Source organism: Arvicanthis niloticus, chromosome 3 (genome assembly GCF_011762505.2).
Source record: "Arvicanthis niloticus isolate mArvNil1 chromosome 3, mArvNil1.pat.X, whole genome shotgun sequence".
Classification (NCBI taxonomy): Eukaryota; Metazoa; Chordata; class Mammalia; order Rodentia; family Muridae; genus Arvicanthis; species Arvicanthis niloticus.
Genome location: NC_047660.1, coordinates 69,872,559 through 69,890,701, shown reverse-complemented (window position 1 = coordinate 69,890,701; position 18,143 = coordinate 69,872,559). Strand labels below are relative to the sequence as shown.

Genomic DNA, 18,143 nt, shown 5'->3' with positions numbered 1-18,143 from the left:
CACACACACACCTTCCTCTATCACTTTGGCTCAATAAGCATCCTTTTTCTTTATTCTCTGACTTCCTGCCCCTTTCTCCATGGGACTCTGCCTGTGGCCTGAGCCTGCAACAATGTTGCCAAGTTCCATGTGGTGACTCACACGGGATGGGGGTGGGGGGTGTCTCTGGAGGTTGGCCTGTTGGATACTTTGTGTACTACTCTGAGTATTTCTAGGTCATTTCACCTCCGTTTTTTCTTCCTATGGTGATCCCCCTCCTTCTCTTTCCATTATTCTAGAATTCCACATCTGTCTTCATTTCCACTCTGCCTGGTGGAAAGAATGCCAGGCCACCTTCCAGGCCTGTGATACTAACCAGTCAGTGGCTGGTTAGCTCTGAGTCAGGATTCATCATCGCTTCAGGGTACACCATCCCCCCTGCAGGTAAAACGCTGTTCCTTTCCTAGCACAGGTTTGCTGGCTCTTGCTTATCTTGATCTTGTGGTTGGCCAGTCTGTTTTCTTCACTCTTCAAGGGTTTTTTGAGGCCAAAATTCTTCTGTGAATAAAATCACTGTGGAGACTGCTCTGCTCCCCCAGGTTCAAGTGACCTCTCCCACCCCAGCCTCTGTGGAAATACAGCCTCGTGGCATTTCTAGACTATCAGAACACTGTCAGCCCGATTCTGTAGACAGACATGCACAACAGGAGTGTGTTTCCTACCAGGCTATATGTGAGAAGCCCGAGACTCGGGTAGGCATGCTTACTTAGGTCTAGCCTGTTTTGGATTGTAGATGGCTTGCTTCTTGTATCCATGAAGATGTATTTCCCAGTCTACTTCTCTTTATGTGGTAAAAGGAGAGAACACTTGCCCCTTTCATAGGGTACTAATCCCACTGACGAGGGCTCAGCTACCATGACCAACTTCTATCCTATGGCCCACACTTTCTCTTTTGCTTTGCTTTAATTTGTTTTGCTTTGCTATTTGACATAGGTTCTTTCTATGTAGCCCTGGTTGTCCTGGAACTTGCAATGCAGTTCAGGCTTGCTTCAGACTCACAGAGTTCCATTTGCCTCTGCCTCCCAAGTGCTGGGATTAGAGGTGTGTGCCACCATGCCCTGCCTAAAGCCAACATTTCTTAACACATTATTCAAGGTGGGGGGTAGAATTTGGGGGCCACTGACACCTAATCCACAACAGGCTGTTCTGCCCAAGGGAAGAGCGGCTTTTTTAAAAGTTAGGTTTGTTTATGGAATGGCTCAGCCTTGCCTGAGCCTCCAAGAACTGTAGATCTCAGCTTCTTCTCAGCTGCCCCTCTTACCTCAGAGCTCGCAGAGGTAGGCTTACATAGTGGCCCCAGAGTTTTATCTTTAAAAACCCCTGCTTCTCCCCAAACAACTGTTCTGGTTAGGTTTATTCGTCAATTTTACACAATCTAGAGTCACCTGAGAGGAACGTCTCTAGTTTTAAGTCAGCTCGACAGCTACATCTGAAAGGCGGGAACCTCAGCTGAGAGAATGTCTCCATGAGATCCAGCTGGAGGGCATTTTCTTAATTAGTGATTGATTCAGGGAGGGCCTGGTTCATTGTGGGTGGTGCCATCCTTAGGCTGGTGGTCCTGGGTTCTTTAAGAAAGAAGATTGTGCAAACTATGAGAAACTGAGCATCCCCCTCAGCCTCTGCATCAGCTCCTGCCTCCAGGTTTCAATTCCGCTTGAGTTCCTTCAGTAATTGACCCTGGTGTGAAACGTGTTAAGCCAAATACTCGTTCCTCCCCCAACTTGCTTTTGGTCATAGTGTTTCATCATAGCACTGGTAACCCAAGGACAACCTCATTTGCATCTGTGTTAGAGCAAACAGCACAAGAAAATGAGAAAAAGCAACAGAGCACTGGCCGAGTCTCAGGTTACTCACCCTTCCCTTGGAAGGGAGAGGTACAGTTTTCTGTTATAGTTGGTATGTGTTGACTTCTTTTTAACTTCCTGTGGGGTCTGAAGCTAATTTACAAAGCACAGACTTTCCTTTCTTTGCCCCCCCCCCCAGCTTTCCACCCATTGCAGAAGTCTGTCTAGCACGGGGGGGGGGGGGGGGCGCGGGGTCCCATGAACGTTGTGTGGATAGGGATGGTGCCTTGGTGCACAGTTATTCTTTGTGTTCCCACACTCAATGTCCCTGAAGGAGTCTAAGGCTGACTTCATTACTAATAGAACTAGAAAGAATGGACAATTACACAAGACATGTCTTTCCTGTGAAGTATAAACTCATGCTTTGATGTCGAAGATATTTTAGAGGAAAGATCACGTGGTCAGAAAGCTAAATTCCAGGTTTGGATGATACTGATAAGTCTGAGTGAACCCCAAGAGGGAGAACCTACGTTCTCCTGCCCTATAGCACACCCCGAGACCACAGTCTTCAAGTTCCTCAAGGGCAGGCTGGCCTCAGGCGATGGAGTGAGGGACCACTGTGAAAAAGTCAGAAGGCTCTGGGGAAGTCTTGGGTCCATCTTAGGGCAAAGACTTTAATCCCAGGTCCTGTTTCCTGGAAAGGCAGAGTGAGGCTGAGAGAGGCCTGTGGTGAGGGTGGGGGAGGGGTGTGTGTGTACACTGACGTTTGTTCCCTTTTGACAAGACTGAGTTAATGTGCAGCTGGGTGAGGTTTAGATTCCCAGGAGTGAAACATGAACAACACAGCTTGGCCTTCTGAGCCAGAGGCTGTGTCTTAGGGTCTCATTGCTGTGAAGAGACACCATGACCATGGCAACTCTTACAAAGGGAAGTATTTAACTGGGTCTGGATTACAGTTTCTGAGGTTTAGTCCATTGTCAGCTTGGTGGGGAGTGTCTGCATGCAGGCTGCAGGCACACATGGTGCAAGAAAGGGAGCTGAGAGTTCTACATCCTGATCTGCAGGCAGCAGCAGGAGACTGAGACACCCTGGCCAGACTTGAGCTTCTTAGATCTTAAACGCCCCCCCTCCCCCCCCAGTGATGCACTTCTCCAACAAGGCCACACCTACTCCAACAAGGTCACACCTCCTAATAGTGCCACTCTCTATGGCTAAGCATTCAAACACATGAGTCTATGGGGACCATTTCTATTCAAACCACCACAGACTGTGAATATGGAGTCCTAGAATAGCTGCTGTATTTTGTTGGGTGTGTGTCTGGGCCCTAAACCAATGAGTAGGCACCATTACTGTGTTGCCCGTGGGAGAGAACATCTGGATGTCCTTGGCTCTCTTTACCTTGGATTGTTTGTTTTTCTCAGGATTGTGAGACTCATGCTTTACTTTCTCCCTGTTCTCCCAGGATTTCTGTTAGGGGCAAGGACGGAGGGTGGTTTACAGTGGATCCCTTTCCATCTTCTCTTGCCTCGGGATCCAGCATCTGTGCCCAATAGGCTGAGCTGACTCATGATCATGTGATAGCAAAGACCATGGTTTCTGCTCCAGGTTTCTGCCATGAGCTCCTGGTCCAGTGTCCCTCGGTACTGGGCTATTGCTTGGATTTGGAAGCTGAAGTAAATCCCTTCGTCTCCTAAGCTGGAGTTTATCACAGTAACAGGAACGCAAGCATTGCTCACTTAGAGAGGCCCATGTATGGGAGCTTTTGCTTCCTTTTGATGGGTTAAAAGTTAAAGACAGCTATGTTGAGAAAAGCTATCTGGGATAGAGGGGAAATGGTTTCCCTTTGGCCAAGTATCCTGTCATTCATCTCAGGATCCTGTCACTCATCTGATACATCTCAGATACCCTCATTCTCTTGCCCTTATCAGTCTGTAAGATTCAAGCCTTGCACTATCTCAGCCATGAAGACTGATTCTGGCAAGGCTCTGATATGAGGCTGATGCCGGAGCTTAACTCTGGGTCTTTGCTGTTGCTAGCTTCTTGACATGAAGGAGCATCATGCCACAGGGTATGGGATCCTGGCTTCTATAGGGTAATGGGACACTTGACGCAACTCAGAAATTGGCCAACAAGACTGAAGAAGATGGGTAAATGAATTCTTTCTCAAGTCTTCTCTTTGATGGACAGTCTTAACATACATTTTTCTTCTCCACAATCTGGTCAGAGATGACCTGTGTCACTAAGCATGTGTATTCACCAAGAACATAGCTGTGTCTGTCTCCTTGGGACTTTTTGGGCAATAGACAGCATAATGAGGCATCAAGATGTACTCACTCCCTACCTTTCCTGACTACCCCTCCGCTTCCCTTTCTTTCACCAGCAGGTTATTATGTTCCTGAGCATTGGCTCCCCAGTGTTTTGTTTGTTTGTTTGTTTGTTTGTTTTTTTGAGGAATCCAGAATAAGAGTCACTGGCATGGGCTTTAGTATCCAGAGTGAACTTTTATATGAGTTCTTACTCAAGACTTCTGCCCTAAACCTTTCAGCTTCAAGAGAAGATGACTTGTTTCTGGATCAAGCTAAGAAGCAGGGCCCCATAGCTCAGCATAGGGCTTTATTATCAGTATCTTCACAGCAAGTTTGTGTGGGATGGAGAATCCAGCAGCAGAAAGCCAGGATGACCCTGGCTACTATCTTCATTCATTGCTTACCCAGTGCTGGTTTGGTAACCTCACTGTTTCTCCTTCATCTGCACACTGGAGGGCGTGCTCTCAGCCTTCACAGGGCATTGTGTCAGCAAGATCCAAATCCCTTTGGGGGAGCTTTGTGTTTTTCCATCCTAATATGCTGAATAGTGACTTGGTCCCCCAGGATCTCAAATCCCTGCTGTGAATTGGTGTATTAGACAGTTATGGCCATAACTTTTCATTTTAATCACTCTGAATGTGTTCCTTCCCTCTGATGTGACTGCCAAATTCCTGCAAGATCCTTCACAGATGAGTTCCAGGCAGCTCAGTATTTTTGTCAACAGGCAGAAATGAAAATTGGAACTTTGAGCCTACCTACTGGGTTAGGGGACCGCCAAGTGTGAGACATCTGATGACACTGCCCCTTCCTTAGCTCGTCAGTTGGCCATCTACGGACCCCTGGCTATGGAGAAGTCTCATAGTGAAAAACCATGGGGTTAGTAGAGGCATATATTTTGGATCCCTTTCAATTGGCTTGTGAACAACAATGACATAACTTAAGATTTTATGAGCTCATGAATCTTGAAAACCCAGTGCATGCTTTTGGAGTTTAGAAATGTCCCTAAGTTCTTCTGCAGATGTTGTAGTGAAAACATGAAGAAGAGCCATCTGTAACAGAGGTCTGGAGTCTGCAATTGTATGAAAGAAGTGGCTCTATTTGGGGAAGAAGGAGCCATGCCTTTAGTCCCTTAGGCTTGGTTGGAACAGGTCTTCAATGATGAGATGGAAAAGATCTTTGATCAGGGGTTGGAGAGATGGCTCACCGGTTAAGAGCACCAACTGCTCTTCCAGAGGTCCTGAGTTCAATTCCCAGCAACCACATGGTGGCTTATAACCATCTTTAATGGAATCTGATGCCCTCTTCTGGTGTGTGTATGTCTGAAGAGAGCAATGGTGTACTCATATACACTATATATATATATATATATATATATATATATATATATATATATATATTTAAATCTTTGATCAGAGCAAGAGACCCACAGTATACAATTCACCTGAAAAAAAAAAAAACTGAAGCAGTCAGTTTGGAGATCAGAGGATCTCTATGGGCATCAGACCCTCTGAACAGAGCTTGAAGTATCTCCTGAAGCAACTCCCTCTGCAGGGTCTCTAAGGGAGCCCTAGTCTGAGAGGAGCTTGCTAGAAGAGCAGGAGGTAAATGGGGTGTCTGAGATTTAAACCTCAGTTTCTACATGGAAGAGCTTCTCAGAAGCAGGCTGTGATATAAGGCCCCACTGCCTAAGTTCTGGGTCTCTTTCTCCATCCACTGTCGACCCTAATGCCACTCTCTCTCTCTGGTTGTTTGGCTACTGGCCCTTATCTGGTCTCTAAAGGATGCAGGATAGATTTGGGGGCCTTGTGAGCAGAATGGCCCCATGCAAGGGCTTCTAAGAGTCAAATGGATCTTAGATTCTGGAGTCTAGATTCTTTTGGAAGGAGAATCCCCTTCTTCCATCTTGAGTACCACTTCTTTACATAATGGATGAACATAAGAAAGCCACATCTTTATTTCTAGGGACAACCAAGGTTAAAGCACACTGATGCAATGGAATCGAAGACTTTTTATTAAAGGGTTCTTTGGGGACCACAGACTTGTAAACAGAGACGTGTCTTCAACATTTTCTTGGTCATATCTTTGGTGCCAGGGTGTCTGCCTGCTGTTTTGTCGGGAGCTGCGTCCAGAATTAACTACAGATTACTCAGCCGGGTCTGGTTTCTCTGTCTTGGTAGACAGCACTATGGGTTGATGGTCCCCACAGGCCTTCTAAATGCAGACACAGCATCTCCTTAGCCCCTGTCTCCAGCTTTGCTCCATTCTGTATGCACTTTTAATAGCTGGGCCAGGGCATCCCTTCAGAGGAGGCTGGGTAAGTCCCAAAAAGCAAGGAACAAGACAGCATTTTTTTTATGGTCTCTCAATTTTGATGGTTTTCTAGCTTGTATGTTCTCTTTACTCCCTGACTTCTTTCCATTATTTCTCTTCTTCTTCAGGTAGGTTAATGAATAAGGGTTCTGTTAGGCTGTCAAGGTGCCCAAGAGAGCTAGGATGCTGACGGAGTACTAAGGGGTCAGCATTGAGAAGGGAAATTCCTTCACAAAAGACACTCAAGACATTTCTGTCCACGAGCTGCTTCTCTGTCTTAGGGCACAGTAAATACAAGTAGATTCCTCCAACTCTCAGACTGGCCAGTGGTGGTGCACACCTTTGATCCCAGCACTCTGGAGGCAAGGGGGAGGTGGGTCTCTGAGTTCAAGGACAGCCTGGTCTACAGAGAGTTCCAGGACAGCCAGGGCTACAACAGAGAAACCTATCTCAACAAACAAACAAACACAAACAAAATAAGAATCTGACCTTTTCAGGTGGAAGACTACAGCTTTGTATGTTCAACAGAGAAATTAGAGTGGTAGTCCTCCATCCTCTTGACCTTGCACCCTTCTTGGCAGTACTCTACAGGTCCCGCCACAGCACCTGCCATCTGGAGGACAGAGAAGAGCTATGGCAATAGCTGGCCATGTGGAAGCCATTGTCCAGGTCACAATGCTGTTAAAGACTAGGTAGAGATGTCTGGTTTCACAAAAGCATTTGGGGGTGTCACCAGCACCATTTGGTACTCAGAGCTATTTACACCCTAGAAGAGAGTGACAAGTTAGATTCTATAATGGGCATGTAGAAATGTGTACAGAGCTGAGAATGGGCACCCACCACCTCCACAGCCTCTGTAGGGCTCAGCGAACCACAGAATCACAAAGACAACTTCTTGGAAGCTACAAGTCTGTTTGGGGGCTCAAACTGAAGTGTTTCTTCCATTGCTTCTGAACCAAAGATCTCTAACAGTCAAAAGCCATTGGACCTCCATGATGTCTCCTTGTTCTTCTGGTACAGGGAGTACTTTTGAAGGGTGTTGATATCGAAGTGGTAACTTTAATGATTTATCTAACTGTTTTAGGGCTTATGAGTTTAGATATGCCCCCAGGAGTTCTCCATATGCCTGAGGTTTCAATTCACAATCCCAGGGTGTTCACACACCACTTACCAAGCATGCTGGTCACTACTTTCTTTATAAGCATAGCTAAGGAGATGAAGGCACCAGGTGTGTCACATGAAGTTGTTGACTGACAGACCTGCGTGGGATTTTAGCAGCCATGGCCTACAGTTTGTCTCTTAGATGCTAATGTACAAGAAACTCCCACTCTAGTGTGTCAAGGTGAGAGGGGTGGACATTTTAAAAGGGGCTCAGTGCTAGACAAATAGGTGATGGGTGCCAGGCAGGCACTGAGTCGGTCCCACAAGCTCTTGAGTCACTATAAAGGGGCAACACCCACCCCGTTCTAGGATCTCTGGCTCTCCTTCTCATAATGGTCTCTCTCATTTTCTACTCATCCCCACCATGATGCCGTCTGCCATAATATTGGGTGGTTCTTTACCAGAGGCTGGATGGATTGTCAGTCTTTAAAACTGTGAACTGTATAAACCTCTTTGCTTTATAAAGTCTCCAGCTTCAAGTGTTTATTAGAGCAACAACAAAGGGGCTAATTCATTACCCTGCCCTGGAAGTCTGCTATTATCCCTACAGCCTCCACTCCTCGGAAGTAATCATTTCTTTTCCCAACATAATATTTGTATTGATTAGTTTGGGATTTCACAGCATATGCTCCTATCACATTCATTTCCCAGTCCTCTCATGAGCATTCTTTATGATCATGAAAACTGTAAGTTGCAGCTCATGTTGACTTGTGGGAGAAAAACAAACTGAACAAAACAACCAAAAGTTACAGAGTCAAAAGTGGGCTTACTCTAATGAAGTCCATCCCACTTAATTTCAACCATTTTTGAGACTCCAGGAAGGGGAACCCAGCTTCTATTGGCTCCTTCTTGAGTGACTGTTAATGGTCATGCAGAAAAAGCACACAGAGAAATACATTAAATGTGGTGTTTTGTTTTGTCTGTAAAAAGATTTGTTTGGCATAATATAGTTGTGGCATCTTTGGGTTTGTGTAAGCTACTGGTCATATACAAGTACATAAATATAGAATTAAATCTTTCCTTTGGGTCTCTACTAAAGTAAGAGGTGTGTCTTCAATTCTTTGCCCTCTAATACTGTGATAGTCCACTGCTCCATCTGTGCTGTCTCCCTTCCCTGCCTTTTGCTTCTTCCTGGACATTTCCCTAACATTCTAATCCAAACCATTCCTTGATCCAGTAGAAGACACTGTTACAGTGAGTTTCCAGACATGGCATGTGGCAAGTGTATCTTGTGCTAAAGGGCTAACATGGTCGAAATAAGAAAGCCCAGGATGAAGCTCAGGATGCTAACTGCCACTTCCAACAGATCAGAGTTTGCCGTTCATCCATTCAGGAAACATCAGATCACATCCCATGGCTTAGAATCTGCACTGTTTTTCTGGTCCATTATTACTTGCTCAAGCGCATATTTTTGGGTTAGTTGTTTATTGCTAGAGAGATGCTGAGTGTGATCTCGGATGGGAGTGTGGAGGGCATGTGGGACCACATTAGCCAGACAGACATAACAACTGGCAAGGTTGAGTGAGCTCAAACCCCGGGAATCTCAGAGATCTGTGAGGCAGGAGTAGAGCTGCCCCCTACCCGCCCCTGAACCTGCTCTGGAACAAGTAACCATGTCACCCCACTGAGAGGACCATGGACAGTCAGTCACATAAAGTAACACCTGGAGTTCTTCTCTATGCTAATGAGGTATCTAGATGTCTTGAGCCTTCAGCCAATGAGCTTCCTTTCCTGAGTATTCCTTCCTGCAAAAGGTATTTAATCCCCCAGTTCACCCCAATAAACTGTATGCATTTATGCCCACCATCAAATAAACCAGTAGGAACAAGCAAGGATCATCTGAATGAACACACACTTCCCAATACAGTCTTTTAAACTATGGACCAATTGCAGTTACCCACGTGCCTTTTCCTATTCACTAAGATTTATTTAAAAATACTGTGTGTGAAAATTGTAGAGAGGAGGCTGGGAATGTGAGCTTCAATATAAAACAGTCTGGCTTCAATTCTGATTCTGCTGACACAGAGAGAGCACCAGAGATGACTGTTGTTCTAGGAAGCGTTCATGAACCCTAAAAGACCACCAAGGAGCCATTTCTGATGTAATCACACGACAGTCTCTTTATTATAAACTCGAGTTTGGGCTTACCACCAGCCCACAGGATGGATTGGTGAGGCAGTCCTGAACTCTCATCTGGACAAGGGGTTATAGGAAATGGAAGTAAGTGGGGCGGGGTGGCAGGGTTCAGCCTGGCAAGCATTTACTGAATGTCTGTTGTAAGCCGACAGGTGGGTGCTCTGAAGCAAGACCATATACAATCATGAATGGTCTGAAAGTACATCTGAAACAATTAGACTAATCTTTGATCAACTGTTGCTTGGAAGTAGCTAGGGAGTAACTCTGGCCAAGGACAAGCCGTGCGGTCCCTCCTGGTATGTGGGTGCAGCTTGGGTTCAGCTGCAGGCCAAGTCCTCAGGCTTTTTTTTTTTTTTTTTTAGATGGAGGCTGGTCCCAAGGTAGAATAGATTTAGCCTCTCAATGACCACTCAGATAGATACAGTGGTACAGCCAACTGAAAGTCTTTATTCCAGTCAGGTGTGGCCACACCCAAGTGTATAGTGATGTGTTTATAAAAAGATAAAGAGAGGAGGGGATATGTTTTGGTGTATGTGTGGTGAGGTATGGGGGAAGGGGGTGCCTTGGCAGGCCCATGCTGAGGCATTCCTTCCCCCTGAGGGACCAGCCACATGATGGTATAGTATAGAATAGAGTTTATTCAGGGCATGGGAGGGGAGTTAAGGAGTTAAGAGGGTAGTAGAGAGAGAAAGGCAGAAAGAGAGAGAGAGAGAGAGAGAGAGAGAGAGAGAGAGAGAGAAGAGTAGAGAAAGTAGAGGAGTAGAGGTTGGCCATAGACACGTAGAGAGAGAAGGAGGGAAGGGATGAGAGGACAGAGCAGGAGCAAGAAGGCAAGAACAAGAGAGAGAGAGAGAGAGAGAGAGAGAGAGAGAGAGAGAGGAGAGAGGAGGGGCAAACAGTTCTTTTTATAGTGAGTCAGGCCTACTTGGCTGTTGCCAGGTAACTGTGGGGCAGAGTTTAGACAAAATGCTAACATTCAGGGACCCAGATGTTGCCTCTAGTGTCCAGAACATAGGGGTTTAAAAGACAGAAACAGCGTCCTGGCTTTTTGCTTAGCAGCTTCATGTGAACTAAACACGTTGAAGTTTTAACAGAAGCTAAGGTAGTAATTAGCGGGGGGGGGGGGGTGGGGGGGGGGCTTCCACAAGACAGTTTCAACAGAAGCTAGGACATCCTGACCTTTGGTTCCTAAAATAGAGCTGGGTAATTTTCCATGGGATTCTCCATCAGGGAGATAAGATTCTAGTTAGGTTCTTAACCTTGGTTGGCCTCAGCAAGAATGCAAGATGGAGGACCCTCTGCACTGTCTTGTCCCGTCACAGGACAACGTGAGGCTCAGAGGAGATGAGATGATCTTTCAGAAGTGTATAGAATAATGTTAGCCAGCAGCCTCAGCCACAGTTGCTATTGCTGTGACGAGACGCCATGACTTATGCTTCCACAGTGCAGTTCATCACCAAAGAAGTCAGGACAGGAGCTCAATCAGGGCAGGGATCCAGGAGCAGGAGCTGATGCAGACGCCATGGAGGGGTGCTGCTTCCTGGCTTGTCTGTAGGCCCAGTTTCTATGGAGGCTTTTAACACAGCTCAAGGCCAAGTCCTATTACTTATTGAGCTCCTATTGTGTGCTTGGATTTACGTTTTTTATCATATCACTCTCCAGGACAACTTGGCATATATAATGGTAATAATATATGTAATATTTATAATGGGAACAATGAATGGTATTATTCCCATTTTTTATTATTTAAAATATTTATTTGTATTTAAATAATATATAATGATGAATTTAAGTTTTTTTTTCTGTTTTTAAATTTTATTTAATTTTTTTTTTTTTTTTTTTACATTCCAGATTTTATCCCCCTCCCAGTCCACCCTGGAACTGTTCCACATCCCATACCTCCTCCCCACCCCTGGTCTCCACAAAGACGTTCCCACCCCTCCACTCCCCACCCCCCACCCCACAAGACCTCTCTACTCGCTGGTGCCTCCAGTCTCTTGAGGGTTAGTTGCATCTTCTCTGACTGAACCTAGACCCAACAGTCCTCTGCTGTATATGTGTTGGGGACCTCATATCAGCTGGTGTATGCTGCCTGCTTGGTGATCCAGGGTCTGAGAGATCTCTGGGTCCAGGTTAATTGAGACTGCTGGTTCTCCTACAAAGTCGCCCTTCTCCTCAGCTTCTTCCAGCTTTTCCCTATTTCAACCACAGGGGTCAGCAGCTTCTGTTCATTGGTTGGGTGCAAATATTTGCATCTGATCTGACTCTTTGAGCTGCTTGTTGGGTCTTTTAGAGGGCACTCCATAGCTTTAGTAATAGTGTCAGGTCTTGGGAACTCCCCTTGAGCTGGATCCCACTTTTAGCCTGTCACTGGATCACCTTTTCCTCAGGCTCCTCTCCATTTCCATCCCTGCAGTTCTTTCAGACAGGAACAATTATGGGTCAGAGTTTTGACTGTGAGATAGCAGCCCCATCTCTCACTTGATGGCCTGTCTTTCTGCTGGAGGTGGGCTCTACAAGTTCCCTCTCTTCACTGTAGGGCATTTCATCTAAGGTCCCTCTCTTTGAGTCCTGAGAATCTCACCTACCAGGTCTCTCTAACCAAACAAGTGAAAAATCTTTATGACAATAACTTAGTCTCTCAAGAAAGATATTGAAGAAGATCTCAGAAAATGGAGAGATCTCCCATGCTCTTGGATTGGCAGAAATAACATAGTAAAAATGGCCATCCATTAACCACTGAGTCATCTCTCCAGCCTGTGAAAGCAAAAAAAAAAATTTTTTGTTTGTTTTTCAAGACAGGTTTTGGCCGGGCAGTGGTGACGCACGCCTTTAACCCCAGCACTTGGGAGGCAGAGGCAGGCGGATTTCTGAGTTCAAGGCCAGCCTGGTCTACAGAGTGAGTTCCAGGACAGCTGGGGCTACACAGAGAAACCCTGTCTCAAAAAAACAAAACAAGAAAAAAAAAAAAAAAAAAAAAAAGACAGGTTTTCTCTGTGTAGCCCAGGCTGTCCTGGAACTCACTCTGTAGACCAGGCTGGCCTCGAACTCAGAAATCCGCCTGCCTCTGCCTCCCAAGTGCTGGGGTTAAAGGCGTGCGTCACCACTGCCCAGCAACAATTCTTAACAATAAAAGAACTGCTGGGGGAATCACCATCCCCGGTCTCAAGCTATACTATAGAGCGATAGTGATAAAAACTGTATGGTATTGTGTTGGAGGAGCTAAGGTGGGAGGAGTAAAGAAGAGGAGAAGGAAGAGGAGGAGCTAGGGAGGAGAGAGAGAGAGAGAGAGAGAGAGAGAGAGAGAGAGAGAGTCGAACATGGAGGCGGATGTTCACGTGTCTCCTCCAGTCAAAGGTAGTTGGTATATTTAGGTTGGGTATTGGGTTACACCTCTGATTGTAAGGGCATCTTGTTATTGATCATTACCAAATATATAAAGCCTCTGGATAATCTAAGCATTAGAGTCTTATCTGTACCGAGCCCGTGTGGTTGGTGGGATAGTCTGGGCAATTCCCAGCCTTGCAGAGACAGCATGGGAGATTGGCAGAGCCATCTCCCATGCTGGCGTCTAGTGGGTGGCAGGGCTGGTGTTTCTGGATGGCCGTTTCTAGCTGCAGCACGCTCGTGGCCTCTGGCCACAGAACATGGCGGCTGAGCTAGGCAGAGACGCTGCAGCCTAGACGGTCGGCTTGACCAGCGGCCGCTTTTAAAATAATTACTACAACAGTATTGGCATAGAGACAGACATGTTGACCAATGGAATAGAATTGAAGACCCAGAAATAAAACCACACACTTACAGACACTTGATCTTTGATGAAGAAGCCAGAAATATACAGTGGGGGAAAAAAAGAAAGCATCTTCAATAAGTGGTGCTGGTCTCACTGGCTGTCTGTATGTAGAAAAATGAAAATAGACCCATATTTATTACCTTGCACAAAGCTCAAGTCCAAGTGGATCAAGAACTTCAACATAAAACCAGATACACTGAATCTAGTAGAAGAGAAAGTGGGAAAGAACCTTGAACTTACTGGCACAGGGGGAAATTTCTTAAACAGAACTCCAATGGCTCAGGCTCTACGATCAAGAATTGATAAATGAGACCTCATGAAACTGGAAAGCTTCTGTAAGGCAAAGGACATAGTCAATAGGACAAATAGGCAACCTACAGATTGGGAAAAAATCTTCACTAGCCCCACATCTAACAGAGGGCTAATATCCATAATATAAAAAGAACTCAAGAAGCTAACCACCAAAAAACTAAACAACCCAACCAAAAAATGGGATATAGAACTAAACAGAGAATTTACAACAGAGGAATCTTGAATAGCTGAGAAACACCTAAAGAAATGTTCTAAGTACTTAGTGATCAGGGAAATGCAAATGCAAATGACCCTGAGAGTCTACCTCACACCAGTCAGAATGGCTGAGATCAAAACCTCAGGTGACAGCACATGTTGGCAAGGATTTAGAGAAAAAAGGAACACTCCTCCACTGCTGGTGGGATTTAAAACTGGTACAACCACTCTGAAAATATATCTGGAGATTCCTCAGAATTTGGAAATAACTCTACCTAAAGACCCAGCTATGCCACTCTTGGGCATATACCTAAAAGATGCCCCATCATGCCACTGGGGCATGTATTCCACTATGTTCATAGAGGCCTTGTTTATGATAGCCAGAAGCTGGAAACAACCCAGATGTCCCAATGGATACAGAAAATGTGGTTCATTTACACAATGGAATACTACTCAGCTATTAAGAACAAGGACATCCTGAGTTTTGCAGGCAAATGAATGGAACTACCAGCCTGAGTGAGGTAACTCAGACCCAAAAGGATATGAACAGTATGTACTCACTGATAAGTGGATAGTAGCCAAAAAAAGAAAGCACAGAATATCCAGGATACAGCCCACAGAACTCAAAGAGGTTAACAAGCCAAAGGGCCCAAGTGAGGACACCTCAATCCCACTTGGGAGGGAGAAGAAAGCAATCACAGGAGGGAGGGATCTGGAAGGGAAAGAGGATGGGGGAGGGATGAGGGAGGGGAACCTGATCTGGTATTGGGTGGGGGAAAGGACTGAAGCCCTGAGGGCCAGCAGAAAGACTGGAAATAGGCAACCTCGGGAGGTAGGAGGTCGGGGGAACCTCCAGAATGCATTCCTATTTTTTTTTTTTTTTTAAATAAGAATCAGCCTCCAAGAATTTTAGTGGCCAGTTCAAGTTCATAAGGTTGGTGAGGAGAGTTGCAAGCCAGACCTACTTCAGCCTGGCTCAGCAGCCGCCACCAGCACTGTAGGCTTCCATACCAGAACTCTGTGTTGCTGATGTGACAGTCTGGAGGCCCCCACAACACTGACTGGCTTTGGCCTCAGACTGAATCTTTGACTGATAACCATGCCTGAGATGGGCGTGCAGAACATGATGCAACCTTTGTGTATTTCACTCCTTAAGATTCTGGAGTTGTTACTGTGGCTGGCATAACCTGAAAGAATATTTTTTTGTTAATTTTTAAGTATTTTATTTATTGATTACTTTTAAGTTAACATACAAACTAATGGGTGTCATTGTGGCATCTCCATATATACTTTGTTCTAATTTGTCCCTGCCCTTAATACCTTCCCCGTCTCCCTGGCAGTTTACTGGTCCTCTGCATCACCCACATTCAACCCCTTCTTTTTCATGACACATATATTTTATTATTGTTGCCCCCCCCACACACTTTATCCTACCAAGGTTCCCTTTCTCATTTCACCAACACACACACACACACACACACACACACACACACACACACACACACACACACTTAAACCTAGGTTCTGCATATGAAGGAACACACTTGCCTTTCTGAGTCTGGCTCAGTTTGCTTAAAATGATTTCCAGTTCAATATGTTTTCCTGCAAATGTCATAGTTTCTTTACGGCTAAATAAAATTCCATTATGTATGTGCACCACATTTTCATTATCCATTCATCTCTTGACATCTACGCTGATTCCATTTGTTAGCTGTTGTGACCAGAGCAGCCATGAGTGTGGACATCGCTATGGTGGGACTTAGAGTCTTTTGGGTCTGCATCTGCAGTAATACAACTGCGTCTTATAGCGGTTCTAGTTTTTGAGAAACCTCCACATTGGTTCCCATAGTAACTGTACCAGTTTATACTCCTACCGTGGGTGGAGCATATGAGGGTCACTCTTTTCCAACATTCTTGCCAGATTTGTTGACATTTATTTACTTGATAGCCATTTTGACAAGAACGAGATGGAATCTCAAGGCACTCTCAATTTGCATTTCCCTAGTGAACACCTTTAAAAAAAAAACTGGTGGGCCCTTTGTATTTCTTCTTTTGGGAACTATCTACTCATTTCATTAGCCTGTTTGGATTTTGGTGTTCATTTTATAATTCTTTATGTATCCTAGATATTAGGATATATAATATCCCCATTTTTTTCCCCATTCTGTAGGCTACCTTTTCACTCGAGTATTTCCTTTGCTGTGTTGAAGCTTTTTAGTTTCATATAATCCTACTAGTAATGGGACTATTTTCAGTGCTGCTAGCTTGCCATTCAGATAGGCCTGTGTGCTGTGTGCTGAAGTGTGCTGCCTGTGTTTTCCTACAGTAGTGTCATTGTTCCAAGTCTTAGGTTAAAGCCTTCGATCCATTGAGCTGAGTTTTGTGCAGGGTGAGAGATACGGGTCTAGTTCATTCTTCTTCTACGTGTGGATTCCAGTCATCTCTGGCACTGTGTGTCCAAGAGTCTTTTCTATTTGTTGTATGTTTTTGATGCTGATACCAAAAATTAACTGGCCGTAGCTGTGTAGGCTTATTTTTTGAGTCCTTTATTTTATTCCATTAATCTATATGTCTCTTGTGAGTGTGGAAGACCTTAGATTCTAGATCTTAGTGATTTATAAGCTGATCAAACATCTGAAGCACGGTAGTGCTTGGCTGTTTGGACCTAGGAGGATGATGCAGAATGTGAGGAAGCAGAACACTGAATTCCTAATTCTCTTCCTTGATAATCTGATAAAACATGACGTAGAAAGGATTTATATTGCTATCTAGAAAAATAACTATGACTTCACTTCCTCACCATCACATTCTTGAGAGGGCTTTTTTTCCTGTGGCTCTGTGGCCTGAGGGGAGGATCCTGCTGCAGCTTTGCTTATGCTGGCAGATTGAATTTCTTTCTGGCTCAGCTCATGCCTATCCGTCACCCGATTATCATCAATAAATATTTAAATATCAGGCCAGCAGCTCCAGAATAGTGCCCTGGCTGTTAGGCCTTTCTGAATCCCAGTTGATTGTTATTAATTCAATGGCTGCAGTTGTACGCTGACGAAGAGACACAGGCAGCAATTCTATGTGTTGCTGGCAGGATGCAGTTCCTCCATCGGAAGACCCCGCAGGCTTGATTTTCCCTTATTCCAAGATGATATGAGAGGCAATTTGCTTCAGATTAGGCACTTTAGTTTCTCGCCCAAATATTAAACAAAACCAAGGGCAGGTTAGAGGGCTACTCTTGACAGTGTATTCTTCTGAGCCGCAGGTCCATAGGGCCACTCTGTTAGCTAATGTGAACTGGCAAGCAAAGTGCTTTCCAGTGAGATGAGTTATGTGCTCAGAGTTACCTCCTCCCCCCTTTTAAGTCTGAGTTGGAGAAATCAGAGTAGATAAAAATGAAATAACCCATTACCAAATAATCAATGAAAAAGTTACGTTACCGCAATGTTTCTGATCAATATACAAGTTATCTTTGATACAGATGAATTATGTCTGGGTAGTTCAGAGCAGAACAAAGCCCATGTCTAGCTGACTCCTCTAAAGAACTGTGTGTGAAAGCAGAGAAAGGCACTCAGCAGGGAACAAAACCAAACAGTTCTCTGCCTAACAGCTTGGACAAAGCAGTGCCCCCACTGGACTATGCCAGGAAACTTGGTTTCATGAACATAGATCTGGAGGCACAAGCTAGGGAAGGTTCAGGAGTGTGTGTGGATGAAGCCATGGGGAAAGGGCAGCCTCATGCTGCAGGGAAGACTTTCTAAAAAAGGCAGCTTTGATAGCACCTACCAGAGTTTGAATTGCTATACTATATGACCTAGCCATCCAATACCAAGAATTTCTCCTGCAGATGTAGTTAACCTTGTAGTATGTAAAGATGAGGGTATTTCTTGTTTGTGGTAAAGACATAAGCATAACTTGAAAATATCCATCAAAACAGGAAATGTTGAGGTATTTTGTTAAATATTATCAAACACTAAAAATGTGTTACATGCATATGTGCCAATATTATGACCTTTGAAAATTATTCACTCTTTCATTGCTTGTCCTATTTGTAAAATATGTAAATTTGCAAAATATCCTATCAAGTTTACACAGTCATGTTTAGTGCCCATAGTC

General features: G+C 44.8%; 1 long non-coding RNA gene across 1 annotated transcript in view; it reads left to right on the top strand.

Annotated features, from left to right (window-relative positions):
• Positions 1 to 314: 314 nt before the first annotated feature.
• LOC143441595 (uncharacterized) overlaps positions 315 to 18,143 on the top strand; it is a 65,683-nt gene continuing 47,854 nt past the window's right edge. Inside the window, exon 1 of the long non-coding RNA XR_013109156.1 lies at positions 315 to 423. This is a non-coding gene — a long non-coding RNA (uncharacterized LOC143441595). The remainder of the gene's footprint in view (positions 424 to 18,143) is intronic.